The following is a 13,612-nucleotide window of genomic DNA, read 5'->3' as shown; positions in this document are numbered from 1 at the left end:
ACATTCCTTTATTTAAAAAAAAAACTGCATTCAATTTTTTTTTCTTTTTTTCTTCAATTTGGCTTGTCTAAAAAATCTTAAGTACTAAATATTAGATTTTATGAATATTTTGTACGACAGACGAGTGTAAGACCTAATGTTTCTTGGAGAAATGTTATCATTAACATTAGGTAACTGTATCGACTAGTAAAATATAATTGCGAGTTTTTATTTTTGAAATTTTTAGTCGGTTCGAGTCCCGGGCGAGGCAAGCGAGTTTTAGAAAATCTTTGAATGCAGTTTTGTTTCTTTTTAAAAATACAGGAATGTCTCCTTTAAGTAAAATGAGCCAGATTAAGGATTTAAGGTAGTTTCCCTCCAGGGCCCGACTTATCTTTCCACACTGTATACTACATTCACTGCAAGAGTCAAGGTCGTATCTAAACCGTAACATATTGTAAAATGAGAACATCGCTCTAGAATCGCCCGCGGCTTCTTTGGCCCCTATCGCGTGTGTAGGCCTCCAGGGGCCTGCCCCGGACGAGGCCTAATTCCTCCTACAGCTGTCCGCGGACGTGCCGACATCTACCCAAGCAGCACTTCTTCTTGTATAAAAAAAAACCTCAAAAGTGTGCTTGTAAAACATGACGTGTTTTGGCAATTGCTTTCAGTAAAGTGATAGCTGCATGGGGCCTTACCATGTTTTTATGGCGATTCAGTTTAGGGCCTAAACTGAATTGCTAAGGGACGGAGCTATGCGACTTACATACAGTCGGCGTCAAAAAAATCGCACCTCGCCAAAAATTCATTTCAAGCAAATATAGCTCTTATCTAATGCATTGTACCTTATCAATATTGGTATCATTTGAAAGCGCAATTAATGAACTTTAACCCTTATCTTGGCAAGGCTCAAAATATCTTAAATATTAACATTTTTTTAGTTTTTTGTCACCTATTGAGCATACTAGACTATTAAAAAATAAGAAAAAAAATCCAGGGTTTTCCAGTTTCGGAAAATCATATGTATCATATTTGATACAATGCCAATAACTCGACAAAATAGTTACCTACTTTTTAGAAGAAAAATGAAGATTTTAATAAAAATAAAACATGTAATGCAACAGAAATTAGCATTTACTGCTAATTAAACGCAATCTGAAGCATCAGATGACTATTAAACCTGTAAAAATAAATTATATCTACGAATACCTGATCACATGGGCGGAAAATTAGATCCCGTAAAGTTTCAAAAAAGTCGTCAGCAAAAAGTTGAGTTAAATATGAAAAGTAAACAAATAATAAAAAGTAAAAAAAAATACATTTTTTTTACTTTGGGGCCATTTTTTGCCATACACATATTTTTCCGTGCTACGGGCTACGGCGTAGCAATAATGCTACAGCGTACGAATATATAGTTAAATAACATCTAGTACTTAAAAAAAATTAAAAGTTTAATAACTAAATAATACGACAACTACTATTAAATAATTGAAGCATGTTTTGTAACGCGACAAAAAAAAAAAAAACATGTAAAAATATTTAGACGATAACTTGGCAATGTATTAAATGTAATACAATCCATTCGATATGTACATTTTTGAGTTCTTGGCAGTGTATCAAATATAATACTTAACAGCTTCATGTAAGGTTCTGTGTATTTAAATGTTTTTAAATTCGAAGGCATTGTAAATATGTATGCACTAAGGGACAGTAAAGATATCAAAATGTAGATTATGGAAAAATATATACTAACATAAGAAATAAATGCAAAACTTCCAGTACGAACCGAAATCTATTGTTTCCGTGGCGCCATGTTGATTATTACTAATTAATTTACAGTGACACTCGTGTCAATTATTTTTTTCTATAAGTAAGGAGGGTAGTTCGACATATTGATGGCAGAATTATTGTGTTAGGTAATAAAGTGAACCTGCTAGATTTTTTAAAGTTCCATGTATCACGGGTGTTACGATGCCAAGATAAGGGTTAAGAAGATAAATCGTCATTGTCCGTAAAAGCAACCATCGCCGAACATAAGCGTTTTGGTTAAAAAAGGGCCGAGATCCAATTTTAATCGGTCCGTTGTTGTGCAATCCGGGACGGGTATAAAATGGAGGGTAAAGGTTAGTTATGGTTTATTCGCTCTCCAGAGGTCACTGAGGTTACTAATGAACCGTTACAGCAAGAAAAAACCCTTGGACATGGATACCAGGCCAGAAGGAGCAGCTCAAGAGGTGGCACTGCTGCAAACAAGACTATGGCAGTAAGAAGTTGCTGAAAGATTTAACATAAGCGGTTTCCGAGTGCGTAGAGTGTTGCTGGGGTTCCAGGTGACTGGTGGTTACATCAGGAGGCCTGGATCTGGAAGACAACGCTGCTCTTCCGCTAGAGACAACCGGTACATTGTATCGAACTCTTTGCAGAACCGTTTCTCCGAGGCTGTTGAGCTGTGCAGCAGCAGCTTCAAGCAGCTCCAAAAACAGCGATAAGCATCTCTACGATCGGAAGAAAGCCGGAAGAGAAGAGGATGTTGCTCCGTAGAGCTGCTACAGGCCCCCAATTAAAGCAATAGCATCGAATAGCCAGGAGGCAATTTTGCCGACTGCACGAAGATTGGACGTTTGAACAATAGAGGAATGTCCTCTTTTCCGATGAGACGAGGGTGTGCCTTTACACCAACGATAGGTGCAGGGGGGAGTATAGGAGGCAGGGAGATCAATTTAAGCAAGCCTGCACTGAAGAAACCGTCTGCTTAGGGGACGGATCTCGCATGTTCTGGGGCGGCATTTCGATCGACGAGTAAACTGATCTCCTGTGCATTTCCCGCACTGAAGGTGGTCACAGCCAGGGATCCCTGACTGCTCGGCGTTCCATAACGGTGTTCTTGGAGGAGCATGTGATCCCATATGATGGTTTTGTTGGACCTAACTTCCAGTTTATGCATGACAACGCCCGCTGTCACACTGCGTTGGTTGTGTGAGACTAACTGTGGGAGGTTGGGATCACCGTAATTGAGTGGCCAGCAAGGAGCCCTGACCTAAACCCAATCAAACATCACTAGGATCAGCTAAACCGGCGGGTTCGGTCGTCTGATCCTGCTCCTGCCACTCTCGACAGGCTTCAAAACGCCATTATTGAGGAGTGGAACAACTTTCCTCAAAAACGCATCGTGGCACTCATGACAGTCATGACTGATCACATGGAAGCTATACTCGGATGGCAAGAGGAGGCAGCACTTGGTTTTGAGTTTAGTTTTAAGTTTGTTTTTTCTGAATCTGTTGATGTTGTACTGTTTTTATTCTTTGCAATTTTAACCTGAATACACGTCGATTCGTTGTTCCTGAAAATTTTCTTTTTGTATGGAGTAGATCGTCCATTTTACGACATTTTCCAATAGAGGGTTTCATAACCTTTCAAATAAGGCCCCATAGTCCCCATACAACCATTTCCAGTCGCCGTTACGACGCGGTGTAGACACATCTTGTGTCGACACCGTCTGTTTCGGTCACAATTCCAGTCGCAGAGTCGTCGCCGTGTCGACACAGTTACCAGAAATGGGGAAGGGTCGACACATGACACAAAGTGACATAAAGTGTGGTCGCCGTGTGCACACATTGTTACTAGTTTGCGACTACTTTATGCCAAAATCATTCGTTCATTCGTTCATTTTGTTCCTGTCAAATGGAAACTGTCAGATGGAAAAATAGTTAAATAAAAATAAGTGACATTAATACGCCATCTCTAAAACGGATTACAAGACGTAATTATATATTGTTTGCATTTATATTACAATAGGACTTAAATTATTATGGGGAATTAAACTGCTCGAGTGATTTGATAAACTAAGTGTAATATAATCAACGCGCCACCAAATTGTTTTAGTTTAGCCGGAAATGAAATTGTTTACTTCTCAGTGCCTGTGTTCATAAATATATTATTTGATGCATTTTTAGTACTTCGATGCGTATACTATACTTAAATAACAGAAATAACGCTTTACATACTACGAAACTTGTTAATTATGATGTATAAATATGGTTTAAGGCTGAGAAATATTGCAGTCACAAAGTAGTCGCAAATGTTTCGACTTTGTGTCGACTCTGTGTAGACACATGACACGCGCTGTCAAAAGTAATAACAAAGTTATTGGATTTGCAAAATGGCTCCTTGTGTTCATTTGTTTTCAGATATTCTCAAAGTGTAAAAATGCCGTGGTCAGAGATGGGACTTAATAGATTAACTGTTTATTCGACTAATTAATGGAATAAAAAAAGTTAATTCTCAAATTTTAATCACGATTAGTTTAGTCGACCTAACATAGATTGAAATTGAATTAATCTGAACATTAATCGAATAAATTATCGATTAAATCTCGGTTGGAAGTTGACAGGGGGCCATTTATGTACGTAAAAATAATAGAAATGTCTTGCATGCAGATGGTAGCCAAACACTTTGTCATAAAAGTCGAGATGGGTGTCGATTTATAGCTTTTAGGGAGTGCCGATTTCGAAAATGATGACCATTTTGGAATCCAAAATGGCCGCCATGCACTGTGTCATAAAAGTCGTCATGGATGTTGTTTTATACGTTTTAGGGGGCCCCAATTTTGAAAATGATGACCATTTTGGAGTCCAAAATGGCGGCCATGCACTATGCCATAAAAGTCGTCATGGGTGTCGTTTTATAGGTTTTAGGAGGCGCAGATTTCAAAAATGATGACCATTTTGGATTCCAAGATGGCGGCCATGCACTATGTCATAAAAGTCGTCATGGATGTCGTTTTATAGGTTTTAGGGGGCCCCGATTTAGAAAATGATGACCATTTTGAAATCCAATATGGCGGCCATGCACTATGTCATAAAAGTCGTCATGGGTGTCATTATATAGGTTTTGGGGGGCGCAGATTTCAAAAATGATGACCATTTTGGATTCCAAGATGGCGGCCATGCACTATGTCATAAAAGTCGTCATGGATGTCGTTTTATAGGTTTTGGGGGGCGCAGATTTAGAAAATGATGACCATTTTGGAATCCAGAATGGCGGCCATGCACTATGTCATAAAAGTCGTCATGGGTGTCGTTTTATAGGTTTTGGGGGGCGCAGATTTAGAAAATGATGACCATTTTGGAATCCAGAATGGCGGCCATGCACTATGTCATAAAAGTCGTCATGGGTGTCGTTTTATAGGTTTTGGGGGGCGCAGATTTCGAAAATGATAACCATTTTCGATTCCAAAATGGCGGCCATGCACTATGTCATAAAATTCGTCATGGATGTCGTTTTATGGGTTTTAGGGGGCCCCGATTTAGAAAATGATGACCATTTTGTAATCCAGAATGGCGGCCATGCACTATGTCATAAAAGTCGTCATGGGTGTCGTTTTATAGGTTTTGGGGGGCGCAGATTTCAAAAATGATGACCATTTTGGATTCCAAGATGGCGGCAATGCACTATGTCATAAAAGTCGTCATGGATGTCGTTTTATAGGTTTTAGGGGGCCCCGATTTAGAAAATGATGACCATTTTGAAATCCAATATGGCGGCCATGCACTATGTCATAAAAGTCGTCATGGGTGTCATTATATAGGTTTTGGGGGGCGCAGATTTCAAAAATGATGACCATTTTGGATTCCAAGATGGCGGCCATGCACTATGTCATAAAAGTCGTCATGGATGTCGTTTTATAGGTTTTGGGGGGCGCAGATTTAGAAAATGATGACCATTTTGGAATCCAGAATGGCGGCCATGCACTATGTCATAAAAGTCGTCATGGGTGTCGTTTTATAGGTTTTGGGGGGCGCAGATTTAGAAAATGATGACCATTTTGTAATCCAGAATGGCGGCCATGCACTATGTCATAAAAGTCGTCATGGGTGTCGTTTTATAGGTTTTGGGGGGCGCAGATTTCGAAAATGATAACCATTTTCGATTCCAAAATGGCGGCCATGCACTATGTCATAAAATTCGTCATGGATGTCGTTTTATGGGTTTTAGGGGGCCCCGATTTAGAAAATGATGACCATTTTGTAATCCAGAATGGCGGCCATGCACTATGTCATAAAAGTCGTCATGGGTGTCGTTTTATAGGTTTTGGGGGGCGCAGATTTAGAAAATGATGACCATTTTGTAATCCAGAATGGCGGCCATGCACTATGTCATAAAAGTCGTCATGGGTGTCGTTTTATAGGTTTTGGGGGGCGCAGATTTCGAAAATGATAACCATTTTCGATTCCAAAATGGCGGCCATGCACTATGTCATAAAATTCGTCATGGATGTCGTTTTATGGGTTTTAGGGGGCCCCGATTTAGAAAATGATGACCATTTTGTAATCCAGAATGGCGGCCATGCACTATGTCATAAAAGTCGTCATGGGTGTCGTTTTATAGGTTTTGGGGGGCGCAGATTTCGAAAATGATGTCCATTTTGGAATCCAAAATTGCGGCCATGCACTATGTCATAAAAGTCGTCATGGATGTCGTTTTATAGGTTTTGGGGGGCTCCAATTTTGAAAATGATGACCATTTTGGAATCCAAAATGGCGGCCATGCACTATGCCATAAAAGTCGTCATGGGTGTCGTTTTATAGGTTTTGGGGGCGCAGATTTAGAAAATGATGACCATTTTGGATTCCAAAATGGTGGCCATGCACTATGTCATATAAGTCGTCATGGGTGTCGTTTTATAGGATTTAGGGGGCGCAGATTTCGAAAACGATGACCATTTTGGATTCCAAGATGGCGGCCATGCACTATGTCATAAAAGTCGTCATGGATGTCGTTTTATAGGTTTTAGGGGACGCAGATTTCGAAAATGATGGCCATTTTGGAATCCAAAATGGCGGCCATGCACTTTGTCATAAAAGTCGTCATGGGTGTCGTTTTATAGGTTTTGGGGGGCGCAGATTTAGAAAATGATGACCATTTTGGATTCCAAAATGGTGGCCATGCACTATGTCATAAAAGTCGTCATGGATGTCGTTTTATAGGTTTTGGGGGGCGCAGATTTAGAAAATGATGACCATTTTGGAATCCAGAATGGCGGCCATGCACTATGTCATAAAAGTCGTCATGGGTGTCGTTTTATAGGTTTTGGGGGCGCAGATTTAGAAAATGATGACCATTTTGGAATCCAGAATGGCGGCCATGCACTATGTCATAAAAGTCGTCATGGGTGTCGTTTTATAGGTTTTGGGGGGCGCAGATTTCGAAAATGATAACCATTTTCGATTCCAAAATGGCGGCCATGCACTATGTCATAAAATTCGTCATGGATGTCGTTTTATGGGTTTTAGGGGGCCCCGATTTAGAAAATGATGACCATTTTGTAATCCAGAATGGCGGCCATGCACTATGTCATAAAAGTCGTCATGGGTGTCGTTTTATAGGTTTTGGGGGGCGCAGATTTCAAAAATGATGACCATTTTGGATTCCAAGATGGCGGCCATGCACTATGTCATAAAAGTCGTCATGGATGTCGTTTTATAGGTTTTAGGGGGCCCCGATTTAGAAAATGATGACCATTTTGAAATCCAATATGGCGGCCATGCACTATGTCATAAAAGTCGTCATGGGTGTCATTATATAGGTTTTGGGGGGCGCAGATTTCAAAAATGATGACCATTTTGGATTCCAAGATGGCGGCCATGCACTATGTCATAAAAGTCGTCATGGATGTCGTTTTATAGGTTTTGGGGGGCGCAGATTTAGAAAATGATGACCATTTTGGAATCCAGAATGGCGGCCATGCACTATGTCATAAAAGTCGTCATGGGTGTCGTTTTATAGGTTTTGGGGGGCGCAGATTTAGAAAATGATGACCATTTTGTAATCCAGAATGGCGGCCATGCACTATGTCATAAAAGTCGTCATGGGTGTCGTTTTATAGGTTTTGGGGGGCGCAGATTTCGAAAATGATAACCATTTTCGATTCCAAAATGGCGGCCATGCACTATGTCATAAAATTCGTCATGGATGTCGTTTTATGGGTTTTAGGGGGCTCCGATTTAGAAAATGATGACCATTTTGTAATCCAGAATGGCGGCCATGCACTATGTCATAAAAGTCGTCATGGGTGTCGTTTTATAGGTTTTGGGGGGCGCAGATTTCGAAAATGATGTCCATTTTGGAATCCAAAATTGCGGCCATGCACTATGTCATAAAAGTCGTCATGGATGTCGTTTTATAGGTTTAGGGGGGCTCCAATTTTGAAAATGATGACCATTTTGGAATCCAAAATGGCGGCCATGCACTATGCCATAAAAGTCGTCATGGGTGTCGTTTTATAGGTTTTGGGGGGCGCAGATTTAGAAAATGATGACCATTTTGGATTCCAAAATGGTGGCCATGCACTATGTCATATAAGTCGTCATGGGTGTCGTTTTATAGGATTTAGGGGGCGCAGATTTCGAAAACGATGACCATTTTGGATTCCAAGATGGCGGCCATGCACTATGTCATAAAAGTCGTCATGGATGTCGTTTTATAGGTTTTAGGGGACGCAGATTTCGAAAATGATGGCCATTTTGGAATCCAAAATGGCGGCCATGCACTTTGTCATAAAAGTCGTCATGGGTGTCGTTTTATAGGTTTTGGGGGGCGCAGATTTAGAAAATGATGACCATTTTGGATTCCAAAATGGTGGCCATGCACTATGTCATAAAAGTCGTCATGGATGTCGTTTTATAGGTTTTGGGGGGCGCAGATTTAGAAAATGATGACCATTTTGGAATCCAGAATGGCGGCCATGCACTATGTCATAAAAGTCGTCATGGGTGTCGTTTTATAGGTTTTGGGGGGCGCAGATTTAGAAAATGATGACCATTTTGGAATCCAGAATGGCGGCCATGCACTATGTCATAAAAGTCGTCATGGGTGTCGTTTTATAGGTTTTGGGGGGCGCAGATTTCGAAAATGATAACCATTTTCGATTCCAAACTGGCAGCCATGCACTATGTCATAAAATTCGTCATGGATGTCGTTCTATGGGTTTTAGGGGGCCCCGATTTAGAAAATGATGACCATTTTGTAATCCAGAATGGCGGCCATGCACTATGTCATAAAAGTCGTCATGGGTGTCGTTTTATAGGTTTTGGGGGGCGCAGATTTCGAAAATGATGACCATTTTGGAATCCAAAATGGCGGCCATGCACTATGTCATAAAAGTCGTCATGGATGTCGTTTTATAGGTTTTGGGGGGCTCCAATTTTGAAAATGATGACCATTTTGGAATCCAAAATGGCGGCCATGCACTATGCCATAAAAGTCGTCATGGGTGTCGTTTTATAGGTTTTGGGGGGCGCAGATTTAGAAAATGATGACCATTTTGGATTCCAAAATGGTGGCCATGCACTATGTCATATAAGTCGTCATGGGTGTCGTTTTATAGGATTTAGGGGGCGCAGATTTCGAAAACGATGACCATTTTGGATTCCAAGATGGCGGCCATGCACTATGTCATAAAAGTCGTCATGGATGTCGTTTTATAGGTTTTAGGGGACGCAGATTTCGAAAATGATGGCCATTTTGGAATCCAAAATGGCGGCCATGCACTATGTCATAAAAGTCGTCATGGGTGTCGTTTTATAGGTTTTGAGGGGCGCAGATTTAGAAAATGATGACCATTTTGGATTCCAAAATGGTGGCCATGCACTATGTCATATAAGTCGTCATGGGTGTCGTTTTATAGGTTTTAGGGGGCGCAGATTTCGAAAACGATGACCGTTTTGGATTCCAAGATGGCGGCCATGCACTATGTCATAAAAGTCGTCATGGATGTCGTTTTATAGGTTTTAGGGAGCGCAGATTTCGAAAATAATAACTATTTTGGAATCCAAGATGGCGGCCATGCACTATGTTAAAAGTCGATATGGATGTCGTTTTGTTGGTCATGGTCATCATTTTCGAAATCTGCTTTTCCTAACACCTATAAATCAACATCTATGACGGCTTATATGACAAAGTGCACGGCAGACATCTTGGAATCCAAAATGGTCATCATTTTCGAATTCTGCACTCCCTAAAACCTATAAAACGATATCCATGACGACTTTTATGACAAAATACGTAGCCGCCATCTTGGAATATAAAATGATCATAGTTTTCGAATTCTGCACTCCCTAAAACCTATATATCGACATCCGTGACGACGCAAGTTATCTTTATTTTCAGATCTAACAAATTGCTACAGAATACAAAGGACAAAAAAAGAAGCGAGGTGGTAATGAAACAAGCAAAAATACAGATGATTCCTCGACGCAATTGGATGCTTCTTAAATTGTGTCCAGATTTTTGTGTCATAAAAGTTTTTATTTTTCACATATTACTCTCACAAGTTCCGTGACATTTCGACCTTGTAATTTTTTAAGTAAATGTTTTTGTTTATCTATGAGGATCTCACTAGAATAATATAATCAAGGTATGTTTATATTTGATGATTGAAATAGTAACGCAAAAAAAAAAAAAATTTGTGTTTATATTCCTGCCGAAGACTTTTATTTTTCCTTTTCCTTCTACACAAGTTTGGTCAAGTAATAAGAATTTAGGGCTCTCAATTTTATTTTGACTTCTACAACAGTAAAGCTACGAGGCCATGTTTGGTATCGTTTTCGTATAAATGCGCAGTACCAAATTTAGTTATGGTATCACATTGACACCATTCCAAAGTAAAAACATATAAACTTACTTTCTTTTAAACTCCTCTTCACGCTTAAACTGCTGAACAGTTTTAATTTAAATTTAGTACACATATATTTTGAGTCCCGAGACAGGACATAAAAAGTTATCTCAAAAATCATCCTTTAAAGGTGTGAAATGAGGTGTAGGGGGGAATTCAGAATTGACTTCTTGAAGTTAATACTGTTTAAGTTTAGGTTTGAAGTCATGTTTTTTTTATCATTTTTAACTAAATCAAAGATGTAGACCATCCCAAATTTAATATAAATCGGTTCAGCGGTTATTGATTTCCCGTACAAATTTCCACGCCACTTTTCACACCTTCAAAAGGTTGCTTGGTTATAAGATCTATCCTATGTCCTGTTCCGGGACGCAAACTATTTCTATACCAAATTTCAACGAAATCGGTTCAGCGGTTAAGCGTCAAGAGGAGTTTAAAAAAAACCGGCCAAGTGCGAGTCGGACGAGCGTATTAAGGGTTCCGTACATTAAGTCCGACGCGCGCTTAACTGCACATTTCTAATAGGTTTTCCTGTCATCTATAGGTAAAGAACTATTTTGTGTATTCAGACGGACAGACATACAGACGCACGAGTGATCCTATAAGGATTCCGTTTTTTGCTTTTGAGGTACGGAACCCTAAAAACATTTTTTTTAATTTTGTGGAATGGTGTCAATGTGATACCTTAAATGGATTCAGCAACCCAGATTTATACGAAAACGATACCATACACGGCCTAGCACCTTCACTGATGTAGATATATCAAGATAATATTGAGAGCCCTAAATAAACTTTCAAGAGCGGATATCTCAAAAACTATTCAACATATCGAAAAAATTGACTGAATAAACTTGTAACAAATTAAATTAACTTTCATTTTGTATAAGTGGCCATGTCGCTAAGATGCATAGTTTCCGAGATATAATCGAAAAACCGGAAAATGGGACCATCAAAGCCCCCTCTCTTCCGCCTGCTCAAGGGCTACGGCCGGGGACTTTTGATATGTTCACCTCCTAACTTGTCCAAACCAAGTTACAGAGTCAAAAATTGTGTTCCGAGCATTTCCCTCTACAACGTTTTGGAGCATTCGTTGGCTGACCTAAGTAGCTTATTGCATTTCTTTAAAAACTTTTCTGTAAAAGGTTGACGGGTGTTGGGTGTTTATATGGTTTTCATTTGCATCGCCCATGATGACTTACTAGAATTACTTACGAGCACACGAGACACTAATAGTAGTTTGACAAACCTTGGTTTTCAAGAGGTATTTTATATTGACATTTGCTGTCACAAATTTTCTGTCAGATTTAGTCGCAAACCGCACGCAAAGTGCACACAAATGTGTCGACACCTTGTTACGGAAAAGTGTACACACGGCGACGACACTTTGTTTCGAAACAATTCTAGACACATTGTGTGGACTCTGTTACGACACATCTGACATTTAGTTACCACTTTGATGATTCTGCGACTGGAATGGTTATATGGGTCTTATCTTGCCTTATATAATATAAGGTTTAAAACCGCTTGAAAGAAAAATGTTAAATTGTGCGATTTTTTTGACGCTGAGTGTAGCTCCGTCCTGTAGGAATTCAGCTTAGGTAATAAACAGAATCGCAATAAGGACATCATGGTAAAGGCTCCTGGACTTTTCAAATAACCACGATGTGTTGAATAGAATAAAATATAATAGAAAGTCATTTATTCGATAAAGCACACATACACAGGACAAAAAGATGAAAAACAATGAAAAAGAATAGGATAACAACAACAATGCAAAGACAGCAGACAGAAATTATATACACACAGACAGAAAAATGAACTACACTTGAGTCCAGCAATGTGTGCACTGTGCAATAAGGAAAAGGCCGGGTAGTGATCCAAAGGACTCGAGCGTTTTAACTCTTTTTTTAGGGCTCGCCTCATCCCTTGACGCGTAAAAGGCTAAAAGCCTATTTAGCTCTAGCCCCCGTGCCTAGTTCTATTTAAAAGAGCCTAGACTCTTGGGGCTAATACTTAAATCTTAAATAGCTTGACTTGGCTTGGTCTTAAATACGCGATTAAGTCCCGTTGTGTAGTTTCATAATCTAAACAGTTGGTTCATGCATTAGGCACCTATTGCGAAACCTAGGTATAGGTTAGATCTACGGCGGTAAATACTAGCGTATCCACTAATATTGTAAAACTGTGCAGTCCATTAGGACCCATTAGGGCAAAGCTCGCTGGAACTCGATTCCAAGAAACAGGAGCAAAACCTTTTACTCAATGCAGTGCCGCTGCGTGTTCGCGCATAATGATCAGAATAACATTACTAATTGTACGAGAATCTTTATTGCAATTTTAACTTGAAAATAATTGTAATTGAGTGAAAATGTAAGAAAAAATATTCATGGCTATTACCTACAATGTTTTCTTTGGAGACAAGAAGCGCCATCTAGTACGTACTTGTTGAAACACAAGTATGAGAATGTAACGTGAACGTTGGACGAGCGCCTTTGCTTTGAAAGTTTCGTAATAGTTCCGCTGGTTGTGACAAGATGGCGGTGTATTGTAAACAATGAGATCCAATTATGTATGTACAGTCAAGTGTAAAAATATGGATGAAGAGTAGATAACTTACTCAAAGATATCCCATAGAAAATTCGCTGACATAAATAAGAGCTATGGGACAATATATTTTTGAGTATGATTTGTGCACCCATATTTTTAAATTTGACTGTACCAAACTATATTGTCTGTTCTTATTGTTAGTCTTTTTCTATATCTATGGGTAAAATAAGTTTATAATTTGGTAATAACAGCTAGTCAGTTAGAACTAATTTGTTAACTGATAAACAACCTAATAAATTGCTGTTGGCTAATGCTACACAGCAAATGAACTTGTAATTACAAGAGTATTTAGTACCTACTAGCGCCATCTGTATTTTACATAGGTCATTGAATGTTGCGAAATAATCAACACAA

The sequence above is a fragment of the Cydia fagiglandana genome, chromosome 14 (assembly GCF_963556715.1).
Source record: "Cydia fagiglandana chromosome 14, ilCydFagi1.1, whole genome shotgun sequence".
Lineage (NCBI taxonomy): Eukaryota > Metazoa > Arthropoda > Insecta > Lepidoptera > Tortricidae > Cydia > Cydia fagiglandana.
Note: the sequence above shows the minus strand (reverse complement) of the source record.